The following is a 22,767-nucleotide window of genomic DNA, read 5'->3' as shown; positions in this document are numbered from 1 at the left end:
CTGCTTGCAATTCATATGGCACAGAAGATGTTTCACCTTCAACATGTGGACTTTTCAACAGACCAGCTGCTCTCGAGTACGTTTCAAGAAATGAAGGATATTCTTAACACTCAGCTTCATTTGCACGAAACGATGATGCGAACAAGTGAGTTGTATAAAACCACATACACAGAGATGTTCCAGAGAATGAAGACTCTAGAACAGAAATTCCCCTCGCTATCGCCAGCTCTCATGAGCTTGATGTTGGATTATTCAAAAATCTCTGCCACCACTCAGGATAGTAATTCAAGTAACAGAAAACGTCAGTCACCCAACAAGCGTGTTGCTAAAGCTAAGAAGCCAAGGAAAGTGAAGGAACAGAAAAGTGGCCAGAAGCAGAAGTCTCAAAAAGAAGAAATCCACTCCTCCTATACAACCAAAGTAAGCAAATAGTTTATCATTTGGAATAGCTTTTCATTTACGTACATGTTACTGTGTTTGCAGTTCTACATTCTCCAATCTTATTTGTCATTTTCAGGAACCTGGGAGAAGATACTGAAGCAGTGTCAACTCCATCCCTCACAACCCGACCCATAACACCTACCACAGAACCTACTATAGACGACTGGTGGTTGGATTACACTCATCTCATGGAGGACATAGAACAGCAAGAGAAACAAACCACAGACATAACAGCTGTTGATTCATCCAGTGGAATCATGGAAGATCTCTATCAGGAAGAGAAACTTACTCCTCTTCAGAAAAGTTGCAGTGTATGTCGTCACAACAATAAGTTGCGTTACATCAGTTGTAATAGTGGACAAATTCAGTGTCATGTGTGTTGTATGGATCTCATGAACTGTATGTGCTACTATGATGAAGGCGGCATGATGAAAGACATGGTATCGCAGGACTTTGAAGGTCATATCCTATCAGTGTAAATACAGAAGTGCTTTCATCATGCTCTGTAACATGGCGGTTATCATTATGCATCGTAACAAACTTTAGTGAATGTTCAAATAAAATGAATAAACCCATGCTGTTTCATGTTATATATTGCTTAGTCAGTCACAGTTTCCACAGTGCAACATGAGTTCGGAAAAGAAGAGCAGCATGTTAAAGCAAGAAAAAGCCATAGAAAAGTATTATTTCAATGCTGAAAATCCTGGAGCTTATTTTGGTCCAACAAAACTACGTGATGAATTGAAGAAAAACAGACAACATCATATCAGGTTGAGGAATGTGAAACGATTTGTGAAGAATCAAGATGCCTATAGTTTACATAGACCAGTCAAGCATAGATTTAAAAGGTTAAAAGTAAGGGTGAATTTTATGAATGAAATGTTTGATGTGGATCTGGCCGACCTCTCTCGTTATAGCAAAGAGAATGATGGTATCAGATATTTGCTGGTGGCTATTGATATCTTGAGCAGATATGCTTTTGTGCTACCTTTAGAAAACAAGAAACCTGAATCGGTGTTGAAAGCCTTCAAAGAAATACTGAAAACTAGACAACCAAAGAAGGTTCGCACAGATGCTGGATCAGAATTTCGAGCAGGCTTTGAGTCATATTTGAAAAAAGAAAAACATCACTCACACCATTACACGGAATGAAAACATTAAAAGTAATTACGTAGAACGCTTCAACAGAACGCTAAAATCACTGATTACGCGTTACATGACTCACAACAATACCAAACATTACATCGATGTTTTACCTAAACTAGTGCACAACTACAATCATACATTGCATTCCTCCCTACCGAATTTATCACCTGCACAAGTGAGTAAGGACAATGAATTGAAAGTTTGGCAGCATCTGTATGTCAAACCTTTGTTGAAACATCTCAAAAGTCTGCACCCTAGGAAGAAATTCAGATATAAAGTAGGAGATCTTGTTCGCATTCCATATCTGAAGAGACCTTTCAACACAGAACTTGACTTGAAGTGGACACAAGAACTGTTCAAAATAGCTCATCGTTTTAAAAGACAGGAAATTCCACTGTACAAACTCAAAGATTTTCATGATGAAATGATCAAAGGTACTTTTTATACTGGTGAATTGCAGAAGGTCAATAAAGGAGAGGATATTGAGTGGCAGGTGGAAAAGATCTTAAAGAAGAAACGTATGAATGGAAAGACTTATGCTTTGGTTCGATGGTTAGGTTGGCCCAAATCCTTTGATTCTTATGTGGAGGAAAGTCAATTGAAAAATTTGTAATGGAGAAATATGTGTTTCTGAAGTGTACAGACTCAAAGAAAGATTACTTCAAAGGGAACACCCATACCATTTTCGTGTGAAACTGAATCAAAGATTGATGTTTGATGGCTTCTGGATAGTCAGCTTGACAGAATTAAACTTTGGAAAGGTAGATCTCACTCATATGAATGACCCTTATGTAGATGTGTTGTGTAACTTATGTGATAGTTCATTGGTAGGACACACTCAATTACCATTGTTGAGACGTTTAGACCTGAGGGAGGGGCCTAACTTTAAATTTGCTAATGAATACAATATCCATGTGATGGTGAAAGAATCTCCAGACATTGAAATTAGTATAAAAGCAAGTGATGGAACTCCACTATCATTCTTGAAAGAAGAGACTCACCTAACACTTCACTTCAGACGTTACCCTTTTGCTGGTTAATATGGAGTCTTTACCTCTGTATGTGCCCGATTACAACAAATGGCAGAATTTTTTCAAGAAACACATGACAGGTAGTTCTCAATTGGTGAATGGAAACCCGCGACCTAAGCTCATTACATCTCATCAACCTGAGGAAGCATCAAAAGAAGTTCAAGTCAAACTGCAGGTGACTTCTGAACCTCAAAGTGTGGTGGAAAGAGCAGATGCTAAAGAGAAGAGACAGAAATCATTAAAAAGAGCTGCAGGTGAACAGGTGGTCACAACCAAGAGGATACGTCCAACAAGCAACATCCCCTCCAAGACAGCTCGTGTGCTCAAGTACACTCCAGTGAAAGAAAAGGATATCTTTAGTTAACACCATGTCGCTGCTCACCAGTAAAAATTTTCAAGAGATTGTTCCCGAGTCTTTAAATTTATTCACACTACCCCCATTTCAGACATGTATTCAACAACATTACTATGAAAATGTACGTCCAGTGAGTCAAATCAACGACGAGGCGCCTTTGGAATTCAGTATTTCTAACACAGGTAGTGACTACCTTGATTTGAAGAGGACAAGATTGCACGTGAAACTCAAGGTCACTCACAATGATGGGAGCACCTTGCTTCCCAAAGAACACGTCGCCCCAGTCAACCTGTTTCTTCAGTCGCTTTTTAGTCAACTATCCGTTTATTTGAATGACACGCTGGTCTCTTCCACAAACAATCATTATGCTTACAAGAGCATGATGAAAGCCTTACTGAATTTTGGAGCTGATGCAAAGACTACACAGTTAACCTCTCAGTTGTTCTACAAAGATGTAGGAGAATCGAACAGTGATATAGAATCAACAGATACAGAAACGGGAAGCAACACAGGCTTGATGAGACGAGGACAGTTCATTGCATTGAGTCAAGAGATGACTATGTCTGGAAACTTATTTGAAGATGTGTTTGAGATGGATAGATACATGATTAATGGTGTACCTATGACTATGAAATTGTACAGATCCTCTCCTACCTTCTGTCTCATGAGTGGTGTTGCCAACAAAAAATTCACTATAACACTATTGGATGCTTATCTCAAAGTCTGCAGACTGAATGTCAACCCAGCCCTGATTATAGCTCACAATACCTTGTTTGAGAACAACTCTAATGCTCTCTATCCTTTCATCAAATCTGAGGTGAAGGTCACTAGCATTCCTGTCTCTCAGTTAACACATACCATTGACAATGTCTCCAATCCCATTGCTAATCGTTATATCATAGGCTTTGTAGATAGTAGCAGCTTTAATGGGAAATATGATGGGAATCCTTTCAATTTTCAATCGAGCATGATTAAAACGATCAACCTGTATGTGAATGGTGTCAGTGTCCCAGGAAGAGCTACAAGTGTAGACGATGTAGACACCTATCTCAACCTGTTTGATAGCAAGAAACTTTGGTGTCAAAACCAGGGAAATGGTATTTCAAGAAACGACTTTTTGCTTGGCAGCGCTCTTTTTGTTTACCAACTGGATGAAGTAGATACTGATTACCTCAATCTTGTGAAATCAGGAAATGTGAGACTTGAAATTGAATTCAAATCTGCTTTGACTAAGACATTGAGTTGTGTTATCATGAGTGAAAGAAATTCCATCATAGAAATTGATAAAGCGCGGAATGTGTACATCAAGTAAACATGAAAGCTTCTGAATTGAAGTGTACCATTCAGTGTGATCCTGTCTTACAGAGTCATGTCCTGGGAGTGTATGCTAAAGATACTTTGCCTGTACTCACATCTTCTATGATAAGAAGAGGGGTTGGACTTATTGTAAATACAGACTGTAGTCAAAAGAAAGGACGTCACTGGGTTGCTATGTATTTCAAAGGAAAGAGAGCAGAATTGTTTGACAGCCTATCAGAACCCATTGATGCTGTATTTGATAGTTACCTAAAATCCTATGTTCAATCATACTTGCACAACAGTAAACGGATACAATCTTTAGATTCAAATGTGTGTGGGTTCTATTGTTTGTATTATCTGTTATGTACATTGAAACCTCACTGGAGTTTTCATCGTATTGTTCATCAGTTTGACATAAGGAACTTCCTATGGAATGATACTTTTGTATCTCAGTATATATGCAACTATTTCAAATACTGTACCCCTTCTTGTTTTTAATTGACAATGATGTACAATGTTTTACCATGTGTATAAAAAAATAAAAAATAAAAATAGATTTAGTTCAAAATGATGTTTTGTTATGTATAAATACCCTCCATGCTTGTGAGTAAGTTCAGTTTCATACTGAACAGCAGACCAAGATACATCATGGATGAAAGTGCTTGTCTGTTACCTTTTAAAACGCCTACAACCATATCCGTGATAGGCGGATCATCAAGTGGTAAAACCTTTTGGGTTTCACGTCTGTTAAGACAAGCCAATATCATGTTTGATCCTGCACCCAAATTGATTATTTACTGCTATGCTGTGTGGCAAGATGTCTATAGTGAGCTCAAGACAATCATTCCCAATATTCGTTTTCAAGATGTCCTCCCCACAGAACAGGAGTTAAATTCATATTCTCTAGAATCAGATAAACATTGTCTGCTGGTAGTAGATGACTTCATGCAACAAGTGTGCAAAAGTCAGCTGTTTTTACACCTATATACCACATTATCCCACCATCTAGGAATTTCTGTTATCAACATCCTACAATCAGCGTATCCAAAGGGAGAATGTAACAGAACTATGTCACTGAACACACATTATTTTGTGTTATTGTCTAACCCTCGTTCGGCACATGAGTATAAAATTTTAGCATCGCAAATATTTCCAGGACAGGCTAAATATTTCACCGAATCTTTTCAAGATGCTGTAAGTAGAAAGAAATACGGTTATCTGGTCATGGATACCTCACCCTATGCGGATGAACAGTATGGACGTTTGCGTACAGGTATATTCTCTGATGAGGTGTGCACAGTGTATCTGTCACGGATATAGAGACACGAGCGTTTTGACATAACTAAGGTAATATACAACCACGTCTCATCCTTTTCACTTTCATATTGAACAGAGCCATGGATGTGTGTGGACCATTTGATAACCTCGTGGCAGACTGTATTGAAATACCATGCAATAATATTACGTTTGGGCAAAAGTTTAGTGACAGACTGAAGTCTTTCAACAGTTGGCCTGTACAAATGAAGCAACCCCCAAAGCTCATGGCAGAAGCAGGATTTATCTATACGGGTCAATCTGACAAAGTCTACTGTTTCCAATGCGCACTGAGAGTACATTCATGGATAGCCGAAGATGATCCATTAGCAGAGCATTTTAGACTATCTCCACATTGTGCTTATATCCACATGGTGTCTGAACCCAAAACCAACAAGGAAGGTTAGAACACATACAACTTTGAATATATTAATCACCATAGTTTTTCAAACCTGACAACCATCTATATAACAGTCAGTTCACTTCACTTCACTTCACTCACTCTACAGTCAGCTGTCTTTGAACGTGGAACAGCTACCCTACAACATCAACATGAGTGGTCTGCTGCAAAAGCATTGGGCTTTTCTTATGATGTTAGAACAAGCTAATTCTGCACAGAGAAAAGCTATGCTGACGCATGCTTCATCTGAACAGTTTAAGTCAGTGATTACACTAGTGTATAATATCCTTGTTGGAAAGATACCACTAACAGAAGGTGATAAAAAACCGTCTGTCTCGTCATAAGTCTGTCATTCGAATCTTGGCCAGTAAGAGTGTGAGCAGACACAGGAAACGTGAGCACATCGCTGCCTGCCATTCAATTTTACCTATTTGCATAAGGAACTACCAAGCCTACTTGTCCTCAGTACAAAATGAGCAAGCCCATGATTCTTCTGACGAGAGAGAATTATCAGAGATTGATGTCCAAACAAGAAGAAGAACAGACAGCTCATCAGGCATCTCATCAGGCAGCTCATCAGACAGCTCAGCCACAGAAAGTGAATGAGATAGTTGATGGTGATTCACAAGGGATAGCTAACTCGGAACAACCCGCTGATCATCCTGTATGCAACAAGAAGACTGAACTCCTGTTTCAAGTTCCCGACCAGTTAATCAAGGACATTACTTCTACCAAAACCATTGGGAAATTGATGTCAATGTGGTTATTTGTGAAAAACAACATTAAAAAAGGACAATTACGTGTAGATGAGCATTTACAACTTGTAGGAAACAAAAATAATGTGCTGCAAAACTCAAACATTGTCAACTTGATTCGTTTTTTTATCCTGTCACCGCGAAGTAGGCGTTCACCAGTGGGCTATAAACAGTTTCTTAAACTATTAAAGCGTTTACATTTGCCCAAACATTTCATGAAACGTATTGGAAGAAAAAAAGAAAGACAAAACACAGATACATAGAAATGTTTTATTTGTTAAACGTAAAGCAGCCAAAGGTGTTCCTGGGTTCAGGTCATCAGGAACACTAGAATCGTTTTATTGAAACCACACACTCTATGTATAGTTTGTGACAATAAACAATGTGAGCACAATTGTGATTGTTACGTTTGTTCTCCTTGTGGTCTTGAAGTAGTCACACATAGTGTTCACTTTGTAGTCTTGAAGCAGTCACACATAGTGTTCACTTTGTAGTCTTGAAGTAGCCTCTCATAGTGTTCATGTTTTGCTCTTGCAGTGAAACATAGGATACATTCAGCCAGAGCAAGTTTGACTTCTGGTAGTCATTATGATGAATCTTCCGACAAGTGCAGGCATGAGCTGTGTTCAGTTTTGCCTTCCTGACCACACATTTGCCAGTAGGGTTCAGGAACCTATGATACGTATATTTTAATTTGGTACCACAGTAGACGCAGGTAAAGAGACCCGATCGGTCTTCACCATTTGCGTCAACAGGTAGAAAGCCATCGCAGCTTGTACACATGTAGGCTGGTTTGCTCATCCTGTAAAATAAATAGAAAATAAATAAATCAAACACGTCTAGTATTATAAAATACAAACATAATGACATGACTATACATTCTAAATTTCAATACGATTCTAAATTTCAATTAAAAAAAAAAATTTCATAATAATCATATAGCTTACCTGTTTGGACTTGTAAAATTCCATATTTCGTGCAGATGTTGTAACTATTCAGTTGATGAATAACCATAAGGTACACTATGAATGCCATCCTCTAGCACATAACGCTTGTTGTCTATAGAGGTCAAAGCCACTTTGTTTTGAAGATTTTCTTGCAGATGTTGTAACTATTCAGTTGATGAATAACCATAAGGTACACTATGAATGCCATCCTCTAGTACATAACGCTTGTTGTCTATGGAGGTCAGAGCCACTTTGTTTTGTTTCTGTGTGTACAAGACGTTATTGAAAGAGCGAATGAGATGAAAAGAACATGACACAGCTGTTTTGTCAAAAAGACACTCTTTAAACATCTTATGTCTGAGAAATTTCTTGATCACTGTTTTTTTAATACCTTTGGCTGTCTTTTTCTCAATAAGTTCCTTATCCGTTTTCATCAAGAAGGAATACATTTTACTTTTAGTCCACAGAATTCAAGTATGATGTTTCCACCTGCTTCATCCTTCATCTTGCCTGTCACCTTCCTGTTTTGATCGGAATAGAGATCCTTTGGGTCATTGGGAGCATAATTGGAAGTGTCAAATAAATGGAGATTCTGTTTCATAAACACATAGGGGTCCAGGAGGGGTTTATGTGGAGGAGCATGGACTTGCATAAAGAGACTGTCAGTGTCCGTCATGAGCAAATCTAAATGTTCATGTCCATATTCCTTTTGCATCACATTGTAGTAAAAGTCATAAATTTCATATTTAGCCAAATCCAAAATGCTAAAACCGACAGCAATGGGTTGATCTAAATGCACACTTAAATTTTCCAATTCAACAGAAACCACGTCTTCTGAATAAATTTTAACCTGTTTGAAATTGGTTTTGAGGCCAGTTTTGAAGTTTGGGTCTCTGTGTCACTAAGTGTACACTTATGTGTTTGCGTTTATTCATACAGAAACGACCAAACACACAGTTGTTCATCAATTTGTAACGGTCTTTGTCACAATCATCCTTTGCATTTTTGCGATTTTTCAAGTTGAGTTCCACATAGGATTTTAACCATGGACCCTGGCTAAACTTCAGCACTCTGTGTATGCGATTCAACACTAAACCATGTTTCAAATACAACTGCAAAGTTTTAAAATGAACCACATAATGTGAACGATCTTTCAAGGTACAAAAAAGTTTTCTACCGGATGATTTCTTTGGAAGTTTATCTATGAGGCGATTGTTAAAATGAGCGAGAAGCTCTTTGTGTGTAGGGGATAACTCGTCAAATGGGATATCATCATGCGTTGGAGCCATAGGGAAAGCAGCATGAACTTGGTGCAAATGACTGGGATATAACAAATCCACTTCCAGAATGTACCCATACTCTCCCCCTACCTCGATGCTTGTCCAGTCTATGGTGGTGAACTCTGCAGGTTCAATGAAATGATAATTTCCTATAGGAAGCGGTTGTAACATGACAGTAGCATACAGTGAGTTCACATCAAAGTAGAGTAGAGTGGACGTGTCTTTCTCTGGAGCAAAATCACTCATATGTTCATTGTTGCTTTCTGCATATTTTTACCAATGACAGACACGCCACCACGAATAGAATGTTCAATAAAATTGTAAGTGTCTACATCTGTGAATAGGTCCAATTTAGCCCCTGTGATTTTCATAGCAGCATCCAAACAGAAACCAGGCATGGAATAGTAGTGACAAATGTCAAGTCCATAGTCAGCTAAACAACCAGTTCTAAAGGTTTCAATAACATCAGTTAACAGCAACACATCTACTGTCACATACAATCTCATGAAGTCGCTCATGGATTGGCATTGAAATGTTTGCCATAACTGATGGGCAAATCATAGTCATCCTCACTAACACCCTGCTCAGTCAATGAACTGTAGAATGCTTCCTTTGAAGGCAAACATGTCTCGCTTAGCGTTTCCCAGGAATCCATATGTTCATAGGGAAATGGTAGTTTTCGTGTTAACAAATCTACATGCTGAGGAAATTGTTCTTTCAAATATACAAAAAGAATCCGCACCTTTTTTCAACAGATTTTGTGTCAGTGCATCCAAAGAACTTTGTAAAAATTTGTAGGAATCCAAAAACACTAATCTACGGTCTACTGTGAAGGACAGAAATTGCTCAGTGGTATGAGGTATCACTGTGATCTCACGATCACCAAACTGTTGTGCTACTTCTAACAAAAGATGAGCATCATAATGTTCTAGATTGTGAAACATCACAATCACCTTTTTTCTTAGTTGAAAGTTAAGATTGCATTTGTTATGCAAGACTTGACGGAACTTCCCCGACAAGTGGTCATGATCCAATACTCTATCTGTTCCTAAGAGCTTTCCACACAACCCACAATGTTCTGTAGTAGCAATGACAATTTTATCTTGGTTAGTGAGTTGCATGGGTTTGACAGAATTAAACAGGCTCATGATGGCATCATATTCTTCCAAAATGCTGTTGATGAAATGTTCTGCTGCGTTTTCACCTATATAGGTTTGAATGGGTTTGGAATACTGTTCATCGGTACACACCACCTTGTAGGCATAGCCGCATGGGACATGACGGTTTAAACGTGAAGAATCATCATCTTCAGTCACTAACAAGCTTTCAAAATCGGCTACAATCAAAAACTTGGCTCTTTCAGTTTTGCTTTGTGATCTTAAACCGAATTCATACACTGCTTCCTCTGGTTTAGGTAAAATGACTCTTTGCGCTTTCTTAAAACAATAGTGTTTGTGAGCTTCCAACCTTTCCTGAGATGAGTAAGACCACAAGCATTTTCTACAAACAAAACACATGTTTGTGTTACCTTTTCTGTTTCTCACTAATCTGTTCAAGTTGGTAATGAGACAATAATGTGTGTTGGGTACCTTGTCTATGTCCATGGCTTCCTCATGATCCTCTAACCCCAAGACTCCCTCAAAATCATCTGGTTGACTTTCTTGTGACAATAACAATAAATCTACACACCTATTTTCCTCCACGTTCGACTCATTACTGATGTACATAGGGTACAAGGTACCATCTTCAAAACCGTACACATTGATGCTCAACTGGTTAAGCTGTTCAAAACGAGGAATGTGTTTCAATGTCATAGGAAAAGAAAACCCTTCTAAATTAAGCCTATTCAAATAGGGAGGTAATGTGTTTCTCTTTCCTTGTTTGACGAGGGTGGGTACAATTTGGCAAGAATGGAGAGAGCAAAACATAAATCATTGTCTTTGTTTTGAATATTTAAAATACAGCGTGCATGTTTAGCCAGGGCTGGAGGAAGTGGAATGTAAGTACCACCGTTCAATGGAGCGAACTTCACCACAGTCATTTTCAAAGGACAATGTCAGAAACATTTAATCCTGAATGAACTCCTTCATAGTCATCTAGTGTTTGGAGCATTTGGTTGATGGCTTCCAAATATTGTTCAATCAAATCACTACCTTCCATGGCTATCTGCATGCTGCTCCTAAAGTAGGCCTCGTGATAATTTGAATGAGTATCTTCGCTTGGTTTCTCCATTTTAATGTGCAAACATAAAGCCCATTTAATTGCCTTTTCTCACCTATTTCTGACTCAAGGGTTGAAATGACATTACTCTGTTCTCGGACTAGAAATTCTAATGCGTCAGTAGATGTTTGTCCTTCAAAATCATACTCTCTAACATCACCATGTAAAGCCTGACTAGAACATGGCTTTGAATGATCTTTAAGGTTGACTAGGATGGCGGGACGAAGCGGGAGGAGCATTGGAAACAGGAGGTGAATCGGGGGTGTGCACTGACACTGTAGCCATTTTAGCTTTCTTAGCCCTGCCTTTACCATGTCCTATCATATCATGACCTGATTGACTTTTGTGCAGTCTTAATGCTTTTGAGGTAGGAAAGGATTGGTGACATGTTTGACAAGTGAGACCAGTAGCTCTCTTTGATGCACAGTGATGGTTTTGATAATCAGGATCATTTTGAAAATGTTGAAAACAATGCAGACATTGACGACAATAGACCACTTTTTGCTGACAAGATTTGGCATGCTGATTCAAATTATCTTTTCGGTTGAAAGTCTTCTGACACAATGGACAAGAATATAAAGTGCCTACTCTACCACAATGTCTTTGGTGGCGTAGTAAATTATGTTTAAGGCTAAAGGTTTGGTGACAATGATCACAAACAAACACCGGGCAGGTGCTGAAATTACTCATGGCTCACTACTGTTAGGCTAAACACAATGTGTGGAACCATTGGTTATTCATCAATGACTAAGTTACACCCCTTGACGATCTGTAGAGAGGAAAAAATTAATAAAAGTCTCATGCTCAGCATAACGCTCATTTATATTGGGCATAGTGTTTGTCTTACTCTTCCCATAAACGATCAAGGTAATACAGGAAGTTATAGAATTATCATTTGCAAATAATGAATAATATCGCATGCAACACGAGCTTATACTTAAAAAAGAACAGACAAAACTGATCAATAAAGTCAGTAAAAATGCTTACCGTTCTGTTGTATGCAAGAACGGATGAATCCTCGATGTGACAGAAGACAAGGCTAGGCTTTTCACGAATGTGTATGCTTGCCTGATGTCGTGTGATGTGAGTGAATGATAGGACAGTCAGATCTTTTTATAGATGAAATATTTTCGCAATATCATTGAAATTCTTTTCACTAAGTACTAGCGGTGTCTGTAAGGGATAATGAGTTCTGTAAAGTGCCATGTCATTTGCAGTATCGTGAGAAACTCCTCCGAGTCGGATTTTATTTGTCTACATTTTACATAAGATTCTAAAAGATGGAGAGAGTCAGCACATTCCATGAATCGCAACGTGGCAGCATTGAACTGAAAAGATGGAGTGAGTCAGCACATTCCATGGATCGTAACGTGACAGCATTGAATCGGAAAGAAATGATCAATTGGTCAGATGACTACGTCGCATGAATAGGTGCCAGGATGTCTTTTGGCACATGGGTGTGTCAGGAATGAAGGTGGTGGTGAACACCACCTGTTGATTTATTCAATGGAAATATTGTACCAATCTAAAACTGTAATGTGAATGTGAAACCTGTCCTGAAAAGTGATGTGAAAATTGTGTTTAAAGACCGAATGTTCAGTGAAACTGGAAAGACTAACACTGGAATTAGTTTTATATAAAAAGAAAGCATCACTGATATGAAAACGGCAGAGTGTGTATGCAAACCCGTTTTTGTTCGAATTTTAGGTAAGTTTTATTCATTTATTTGTTTTACTTTGAGTAATATGTCTTACATGCGAGGGCAAAATGTACCATCACACTTAAAGGTGTTGAACTTTGCTATGATGCGATGTTATTTATGCATTACAATTCCATTTCATAGACCATGAACCGAAAATATTCGCTCGAACGCAACTGCTAATGCATTATGAGGCCAAACCGAACGCGTTACTTCTCCTGTTTCTGCGTTTTGGCGTTCAATTTCGAGAGCGTACGGGAACATTGATTCTCTGCGTATATGCTTCAGCGAGCATGACAAGTTTTTCAAAGCAACGTCTCGTTCATTCATTCATTCATTTATTTGAATACACATTCCAAACTCCATGAATGAGCACGTTTCATAGAGTTAACCCTTTATCTCCTATCATAGATCTGAATAGTGACAGAAGATTACAAACATATACAAAAGGATTCATTTATAAGCTAACAAACTTGTAGGCATGTTTTTTGTCACTAGTGAGAGCTGTGAAACACACGTGTATATAGAACGCTTACGATACTAACCGGATCGAGCTGTTCAAGGGTTAATGTATAACTTGTTTGTTCACCATATATCGTTTTCAACGGTTTCAGTTGATTCAGGATGCATCTGTGAAATGCTATCATTAAATAGTTTGCATACTTTGCGTTAAAGAGCACTTTGTGGAATGCCAAGGTTAAATAGTTTGCCTAGTTTTAAGGACGTTAAAAGGTGCACTTGTGGAATGCTATTGTATTCGTTGGAGGAACTTGTGGAATGATATCGTTAAATAGTTTGACTCATTCCTCTGGAATGTTTGTTATATAAGGATGAATCCTCATTCGAATGAGGATTTTTGAGGATTACTTCTCTGGAATGTCTATTGTATTCGTCTGGAATGCTATTGTATTCGTCAGGAATGCTTTTGTTCTCTTAGGAATGTTATTGTCTGTGCTGAACGGATTACTTTTATACTACTCACCTGCAGATTTATTAATGTTATTACTTTGTCTGATGTTGCAGGTGCCGTATTACTGGGAATTCCCGTATTTAGGCCCACGCGTAAGTTAGCCCATGGGCTTAAATTTGGATTTAATTCTTGGGTGTTTAAAGAGTTTTAAAAAATCCTGACTTTTTTACTTTTTATACAAATATTGTGCATTTTCGAAAATATCACTAGATCAGTGATTTAAGTTCCGGGCTTAAATACGGGAATTCCCGGTACAATTTATTCTCAATATCATATTAGTGATTAATTGTTTTTGTTATTATCATTCAAAATATGAATCACAGCACTGATTCTCAATTTTAGTTTCATATGGTATTATGCAATACCGATACATATACCACAAAATTAGCATATATTTATTGCTACTTGTAAAATCAAATTTGTGTCAATACACCTTGTAAATGTTGATTTTTCAAAATCTTGTTTCTGATGTCAATAATAAAAAGAAAGAAATATATACATAGTTAAGTCTGGATGTTTCTAGAGCTACTATCTAAAAATAGCCTGACGGCATTCCCAGAACGGAAGTGTCGATCTGGAGGCACACGTTTCACATGATGTAACTTCCGACATTTCAGCCAATCAAATAGAAGACAATAATCTCGCGATGGTTGTAAACAGAAGATGACTGTATGTTGTGCTGATGTGTATTATTTGATGTAAGCTACAACCTATAGATGGGAAGAAGGAGGGGACGAAGATGGTTTTCACGCATAGTGGGAGTAATTGCGTCTTTGGCCGCACTGTGCGTTGCAAAAAGTAATGTAGAGGCGTCGAATGATCGGCCGAAGTCCTGCCCCAATCCGGGGCAGGAGTCGGCGCGAGACAAGTAAGTTGACAATATTCTTCCAGTTCATTTCATGACAGCGTAGGTATCGTGAGCACTAATTACAGGCTTAAATGTAAATTAATATGAAATATGGTAGTCGGAAATATTTTGGTTGTGGTTTCATTCAAGGGAGATAACGCCGTTTCAATCAATGCAATGTGGACGTCACACACCCTGTTTAGTTTCAAGTGCTTGTTGTATGGCAATATCATTCCAGGCACGCTGATTAAGTTATGAACAGTGAGGTAGTTATAGTCAGGCATTACCAGTTAAATCTTCTGTAGTCAGCTTTCCTCATTGGATTTTGCTGTGTTATGACACGTGAAAGTATGTCATGTTTTGATGACCCTTGAACATGGCGATCGGATTGGAAAATCTGATTGGACGATTGGGGCACACCCCCGTCCTTGACATTGTATGTTATTCACTTGTGGACCGCCAGTCGTCCGAGATCTATTGAATTATGTAGGCGAATCTTATGTGTACAATTATCAGTCGATGTTCAAGGTCATACCTTTTACCATGTTCACGACTCCATAGTATACTTATTATCAGAGTGTATCATAATAGTACTAATACTATCATACCAGTAATTATGGTACTCTAGAACATCGATGATATAATGCAGTTTCTTCAGGCAGTGTTACATATAAAACATTAAAATTATTAATGACAAGGGGTCATTGTCATTGCCTTGATGTTACAGAATAAATATTAAGTGATTTCCTGGACTCCGACATCTTAATAACCTTAAAGACCACCCCATACTTTCAAACATTGCTTGACGTTCACATTTCAGCAGATGGTTTATTATCAATTTATTGTTTTATGTGGCCTATGTAAGAACAGACACAATATAGGTCCTCAAATGTCTATGCACATGATGCATGTAAGATGCAACTAAATGGATTGGAGGTCAGGCAGCATTGTATCAGAAAATATTGTTGGTCCCAGTTCGTAATGTCAGTCACTTGCTAACAATCCAAATGTCATAATTACAATGAAGCGTGATATGTATTATACTGTCTACTGAATAGTTATCGCCATATTTTAGCGGTATTTACAAACTTACTCCTCCGTTCGTTAAATTAATGGAACAGAATTAATTATGATACTTAATTAGCTATTCACTGATGTGTCCAGCACGTTCACTGCCACTGATCATGTTTTTATATAACGCGGCGGAAGGGAATCATGACAGTATAAATAGCTGTTTTCTCAAAACTAACTGTAACAGTTATCACCATTCCGAACTTCTCATGCCATTTGTGAAATAATACATATGTTTATATCAATCCCAGTAACCTTGAATAATTGATTACGTGACTATTAATATTTTTAGCGTTTCTTTTACAGTAGATTAATAGGGAATGAAACAATTAATGATTTGTGAACTTGAACCTGCTATTATATAGGTCGCGGGACATCCCCCCGACTAAGTTAAAAACATTTTATAGGGTTCATAACTTTATGTTTAATTTTTCTCGTATGTTACTTACAGTGAAGAATTTTCTTTTGCTTTCCTTTATTGTTGTCAAAAACCGTTGGGGGAAAAAATACCGGAATTGTAATTGACCAGAAAAGCGCACGTGTGATACTGATGTATTGGCGATAACTGTTACGCGGTGATAACTGTTTGCTAGCCAGTATGTGTACTGCAGGGAAATAATCATTTTTTCTCTGCACTGATACCAACCACTTTTACATTGTCAATCTATGAAAATTATAGCTGTATATATACCATGGCCTCCTCAAGGAAGCGTCCTGTAGCCTGTGACTTTGATATAGGCTAGTGGAAAGAAGACCGAAAAATTTGAAAAAGAGAAGTTTACATCAACACGTGTCACTTAATTATAGTTCTGATTTTGACTTGATTATTTACAGATGGCCCAGTCATCTGAGGTGCCACAATTTACTTCCAGTGTTTTCTTTGGGTAGCCAGAAACCTATGATTGTGGGTTTGACTCTAAGGTTTCACTGATTATGGTTTTAGGCTATCATGATAGCACATAAATGAACTTGTGCCATCCACAGAACTATTATTGTGCTATGTATTTGTACGGCAGCTAAATCATTGAAAATGATGACAGCAGAAAATTTTGTCATGTTTATTGAGTGAGTGAGTTTAGTTTTATGCCTCAGTCAGCGATATTCCAGCTATATGGCGGTGGTCTGTGAATAATCGAGTCGGGACCAGACAATACAGTGATCAACAGCATGAGCATTGATCTGCGCAATTGGGAACCAATGACATGTGTCAACCAAGTCAGTGAGGCTGACCACCCGATCCCGTTAGTCGCCTCTTACAACAAGCATGGGTTATTGAAGATCAATATTCTAACCTAGACCTTCACGGGTCATGTTTATTGATATGGGAACAAAATTCTATTGATAGATATGCCTCCCTTTTTGGAATATCCTCTGGATAAAATATTGGTAAAGCAAAGATGTACAAAACAGGATATATATATCTGTGTGAGTAGAAGGATTGATCTAAAAGATGAATTTTTCAAAATGGACAATGTAAAAGTGGATGGCAGATCTGCAGTGAAAAATAAATTATTTCCAGGCAATGCACATATAGTACATATCACAACTGCTTCATTGTAATTATGATGTGTGGATTAATTTTGTTATGATACATATCTAAGTACTCGAACCATTATCATGTTTATCTTTTTACAGAAAAGCTTTCACGTCTGTTCTACATGTTAATCGGTAAACTGTCTGTGCCTATAGTTTCTCTGTTTAGTTATAATAACCATGGTAACAGACAACATTTGACTTTTGTGCAGATACATGATGGTGGTGAGCACCCTGGATGGACGGGTGTCGGCCCTGGATGTCGGGGACAAGGGGCAGCTGATGTGGTCAGTTCAGGCTGACTCACGTCCACTGCTGTCTTCAAGTATCAGCAAAATGGAGGTTTGCTGAAATTTCTCTTTGTTGGAATAACCCGATAAATTGATATTCGCGATTGATAAACAAACATGGTCAGTGATCCTGCCTATTAAGAACCACACTACTCTAACAATATTTGCTGGGCTGCAACTAAACTGTGCTTGATTTGATCACAAGACTTGTTAATCCCAAGAAACGCTGTATCATTAGGTCACATGGAACAGCGACCCATGAAGATCCTGTTAGAACTGGCCATCAGCAACCCATGCTTGTAAGAGGAGACTAACGGGATCGGGTGCTAAGGCTCGTTGACTTGGTTGACGTATGTCATCATGTCCAAATTGCGCAGATCGATGCTCATGCTGTTGATGGCTTGATTGTCTGGTCCAGACTCAATTATTTACAGACCGTCGCCATATAGCTGGAATATTGCTGAGTGAGGCGTTAAACAATACCAACCGATATGGAACAACTTAATATAATCAGGGCTCAATGTAAGCAAATGAAACCTACTTCACCCTGTGTAGCCTGAATTAGTAATCTTGTTGCACCAGATAATAACACCTTGCTCCAGCTTCTCTGAATTGTAAAATTAAATATAATGCTTGAGTTTTGGAATTGATGATTTAGAACATCATTATTACCAAGTTATTCTAGACCGCCTCTCCGTGGTGTAGTAGTTAGAGCGTCTGCCGAGAGAGCGGAAGGTCGCGGGTTCGATCCCCAACTGCGTCATACCAAAAGACGTTAAAATATGGTACTTGTTGGTCCCTGCCTGGCGCTCGGCATTAATGGGTACAACAAGGACTGGTCGGCTCGGAGTCAGTATAATGTGTCTGAGTGGGGTATTCATGCTTCACTGCTGCCTGGTATCTCAGTGGGCTAGCACTATAAAACCAGCTTCAGTCTGGGCTAGTACAAGCAGCCGCACATACACATGCATGCTCGTCGTCATATGAGCGAAATATTCTCAAGCACAACGATAAACCCAATTTCACCTCACCTCACCTCAACCAATTTCAGCCATGTATAGTCACAGGCATTCAATCACTGTCCATGTAGTCATCAGTCACTGAGGCCAAATAAAAAAAAAGGCTGTGGTTCCAATTACACCTCTTTAAAATTTAGGGTAGGTAGGTAGGTAGGAAGGGATTTTTTTTTTACAATTTTATTTTAGAAGCAAAGTACGAACTAATAACACATTTATCTAATGTATAATTGTTTATTCAATCAAGCTTGCGACCATCATGTCAACTTTCTGTATCAGAATGACCGATGACCGTTGGTGCTGGGAAAAAACAATGGTATCTGAAAGTTTATTTTAGTCATACTTCGTTAAAAAATCTAGGGTCGACACCAGAATTCAAGGGTCGGACGGGTAATCGGAACCACAACAATTTTTTGGGGGCCTGATCCAAGCCAGTTTCTCCATCATTCTGTTTCCCATATGAAGTCTGTACTTTGAATAGCGAAATATCAAATCCTGTTAAATATTGTTACATCTCATATCATAAGTCAAGCATTTGTGTGAATCATTATCACTGTGTTTAGGAGTGAGTGAGTGAGTTTAGTTTTATGCCGCTTTTAGCTATATTCCAGCAATATCATGGCGGGGCACACCAATAAAGTTTCACACATTGTACCCATGGGCTGTGAATAGGAATTACTTTTAAATCATGATGTCTTATCAGTGTAGGACAAGATTTTCAGTAATTTGAAAATACAGAATGTAATGTTTTACGTATGTAAACTGAACTTGACAATAAAACATTTGTAAATTCCCATTTTATCCAGGATATCCTGGATATTCATCTATATACAATTGTCTGTCTTTTTACTAATTCATTCTTAACAAGAATTTTCAGATCTCTGCATTTCTGCTCCCAGCAGAATACATTGTATTTGTATTGTAATTTCAGGTGATGCGCGAAGGTGTACGGACACGACTCATTCCGTCACTAGATGGCGGTCTGTACCAATACGATGGAGACAGTATTGAGGCGGTTCCTATGACAGCAGAGACGTTGCTCTCTTCATCCTTCAGGTTGTCTGACAACACTATGATGATCGGTGGGAAGGACATTCGGACATACGGACTAGATCCCACTAGCGGACAGGTGAGTCTAGCTGTCACATGTATATAGAGTCATCGTCATTACTTAGGGGCTTTATGCACCATATCATCATTGAATACAAATAGCTACTTTTGGGGGTTGAGTACCACCCGGGATTCAAACCCACACTGTCAGAGTGACACACCTAATCACCAGCACACAAAGTCAGTGTTCTAACCCACTCAGCCACCACAACTTTCACAAAATGGAAGTCTGATGACTGGTAGTCTAGATCTTGTACCTTGTCTGCCTCTCTGACAAGTGTATGTTGGCACTGCTCCCATCACATTAGCTATGAATACACAATGCCTTTTAGAAAGTGGTCAAATGCAACATATGTTATATTTGGGTGCAAGGGCGATGGGGTAGCCCAGTGGTTAAAGCGTTCGCTCGTCACGCCAAAGACCCAGGTTCGATTTCTCTCATGGGTTCATTCTGTGGAGCCCATTTCTGGTGTACCCTGCTGTGATATTGCTGCAATATTGCTAACTCACTCACTCACTATTTGGGATCACACTTTCTCAGTAAAGTACAGATTCCATTTGGGGCTTGAACCCACAGTCTCAGAGAGTGGCATCTAACTTTGTAAAAATTTGACTCGTGTAACTTTTTATGGCATGTTTGTAGCTCGGTACATTCTCTCATAAAGGAGTTGTGTTTGATTTTGGTGGAAACTTTTCAAGATGTTTTTGCTGTTTGTGGTGTAGATCCGCTACCTGTGCACAATGGCAGGATGTCACGATCTTAACCAGGGCGACGCCCGAGCAGAAGATGACCTCATCGTCATCACACGCAACACTCAGACTGTTCGTGCCGTGGATGCAAGGCTCGGAGTGGAGAAGTAAGATCTTCAATCATTTTTTACATCTCCAAGTCACATTTAAAAGCTGTAGTGTCTGTAAAGAAATGGTCAACTTACAGATTCAACCTTCTGTTTGCAATGCACCAGTAGACATTACTGGTGCTGTTGTTGAAAGAGGTGGATATCTATGAGTTAAGTCCGTGTTCATTCAGCCTCATTCAGCTCATAATGTTGCTCTTATATTTTGTTAATCGAGTTACTGTACCAGAGTAACAGACCGCCTCCATGGTGTAGTGGTTAGAGCGTCCGCCCAGAGAGCGGAAGATCGTGGGTTCGATCCCCGACTGCGTCATACCAAAAGACGTTAAAATATGGTACTTGTTGGTCCCTGCCTGGCGCTCGGCATTAATTGGTACAACAAGGACTGGTCGGCTCGGAGTCAGTATACTGTGTCTGAGTGGGGTATTCATGCTTCACTGCGGCCTGGTATCTCAGTGGGCTAGCACTATAAAACCAGCTTCAGTCTTGGCTAGTACAAGCAGCCGCACATACACATACACGCTCATGCATATCGTCATATCAGCGAAATATTCTCAAGCACGACGTAACACCCAATTTCACCTCACCTCACCTCACCAGAGTAACATGTTTTGGGTTACAGAATGCTAGTGTGCCTTATTTATTGAATAGTATAAATGGTATGAAGTCTAATCATGCTAATTAGGGTGTTGCATATATCCATTCAAGACATTAGTATGATTAGTCATTTCATTGGATGTGCCCTTTGCTGAGTTTATCTCCTGGTCTCACATTTCTGTGGAACGACACTAATCTCTGTATCCATTCCTGTGGTTCATCAATTACCTGCTCTTGCGTTTCATGGACATATTTCTGACCAATGAAATGAAAGCGTAAGATGGGTAACATTCATTATTTGGATTCCAAAAGAAACCACTGTTTTAAAGGACATCAAGACATTCTTTCCTTTAAACAAAATTTTCGAAACCTTTTTCAGGCACGTAAGTCTTTAATCTTGAATTTCCTGCAAACTCCATCATAATCAGTGGGACAGGCCACCATGCTGATGCTGGTTTATAAGTCTCATTCTGATTGGTACATTTGACCTAGTACATGAGTAGCATTGACAGTCAAGATGGCCAATGGAAATCAAGGCTGGGTACTTAGAGATATAGAGTACCATGGAACTGGAAACTAGTGAGTGAGTGAGTTTAGTTTTACGCCGCGCACTCAGCAATATCCCAGCTATATGGCGGGCGGTCTGTAAATAATCGAGTCTGGACCAGACAATCCAGTGATCAACAGCATGATCATCGATCTATTTTCCAGAGCGCAATTGTGAACCGATGACATGTGTCAACCAAGTCAGCGAAACTGATGACAAGCATAGTCGCCTTTTATGGCAAGCACATGGGTTGCTGAAGACCTATTCTACCCTCGGATCTTCACGGGTCCTGGAAACTAGTGTTCATGTAGATTTACCTGATATGCTATCCCTGGAGAAATAAAGAATAACATTGTATTGTGGGTTATTTAGTGCTGTAGAATATACATCAAGACCAGTGCAATATCATCAAGCCTTGATGTCCCATAGAAAAGATCGTGAACAAAAACTGAATTGTAATTTGGAAAAGCTGGTAGAGAGAGACGGAGATATTTAGAGAAAATGAATTATGTCAACCTATGTACTGTTCACCTCTTGCTGTCTTTAGTTTTTGTTCCAAAAAATTATACTCATAGAAACATATTTAAGGGAACACATGAAAGTACAAGTGTTCCTTTATTTATTTCCAGAATTTCACTCACAGTGCAATACATACCATGTGAAGAAACTTGGAAAAGAATAAAGGAACACTTGTACTTTTATGTGTTCCCTTATTAGTTTCCATGAGTATATATTCTATAAAAGAGCCAGCAAACACAAATGTTTGACGTGCAGTAACCATGGTAGTAAAGATGAAATAATTTACTGACTCACAAAAAGCAAGCACAAACATGATTATGATGAAACATCACCACCTTTGAACTGGTAAAAACTTACTGGTACCCATTTCTTATGACATTTATTGTATATTGTCATTAGGTGGAACTTCAGTGTAGGTCGTCATGAGATAGAGATCATTGATGGTGCAAAATCCACTCACCCAGATGAGATAGACGGGGATGATGATGACGACGGTGTTACCATAGCAACATGTAATCCAGGT

The 22,767-nt window shown here is 38.8% G+C and overlaps 1 long non-coding RNA gene across 1 annotated transcript; it reads right to left on the bottom strand.

Moving 5' to 3' along the window:
* Positions 1 to 6,997: 6,997 nt before the first annotated feature.
* LOC124285895 lies at positions 6,998 to 8,543 on the bottom strand. The gene is made up of 2 exons (XR_006900903.1): positions 7,689 to 8,543; positions 6,998 to 7,543 (listed from the first exon to the last, which is right to left on the bottom strand). It is a non-coding gene; the product is annotated as an uncharacterized LOC124285895 (long non-coding RNA).
* Positions 8,544 to 22,767: the final 14,224 nt, after the last annotated feature.

The sequence above is a fragment of the Haliotis rubra genome, unplaced genomic scaffold (assembly GCF_003918875.1).
Source record: "Haliotis rubra isolate DU_JTF1 unplaced genomic scaffold, ASM391887v1 Scf37, whole genome shotgun sequence".
In the NCBI taxonomy this organism is placed as follows: Eukaryota; Metazoa; Mollusca; class Gastropoda; order Lepetellida; family Haliotidae; genus Haliotis; species Haliotis rubra.
Note: the sequence above shows the minus strand (reverse complement) of the source record. Positions and strands in the feature narration are given on the sequence as shown.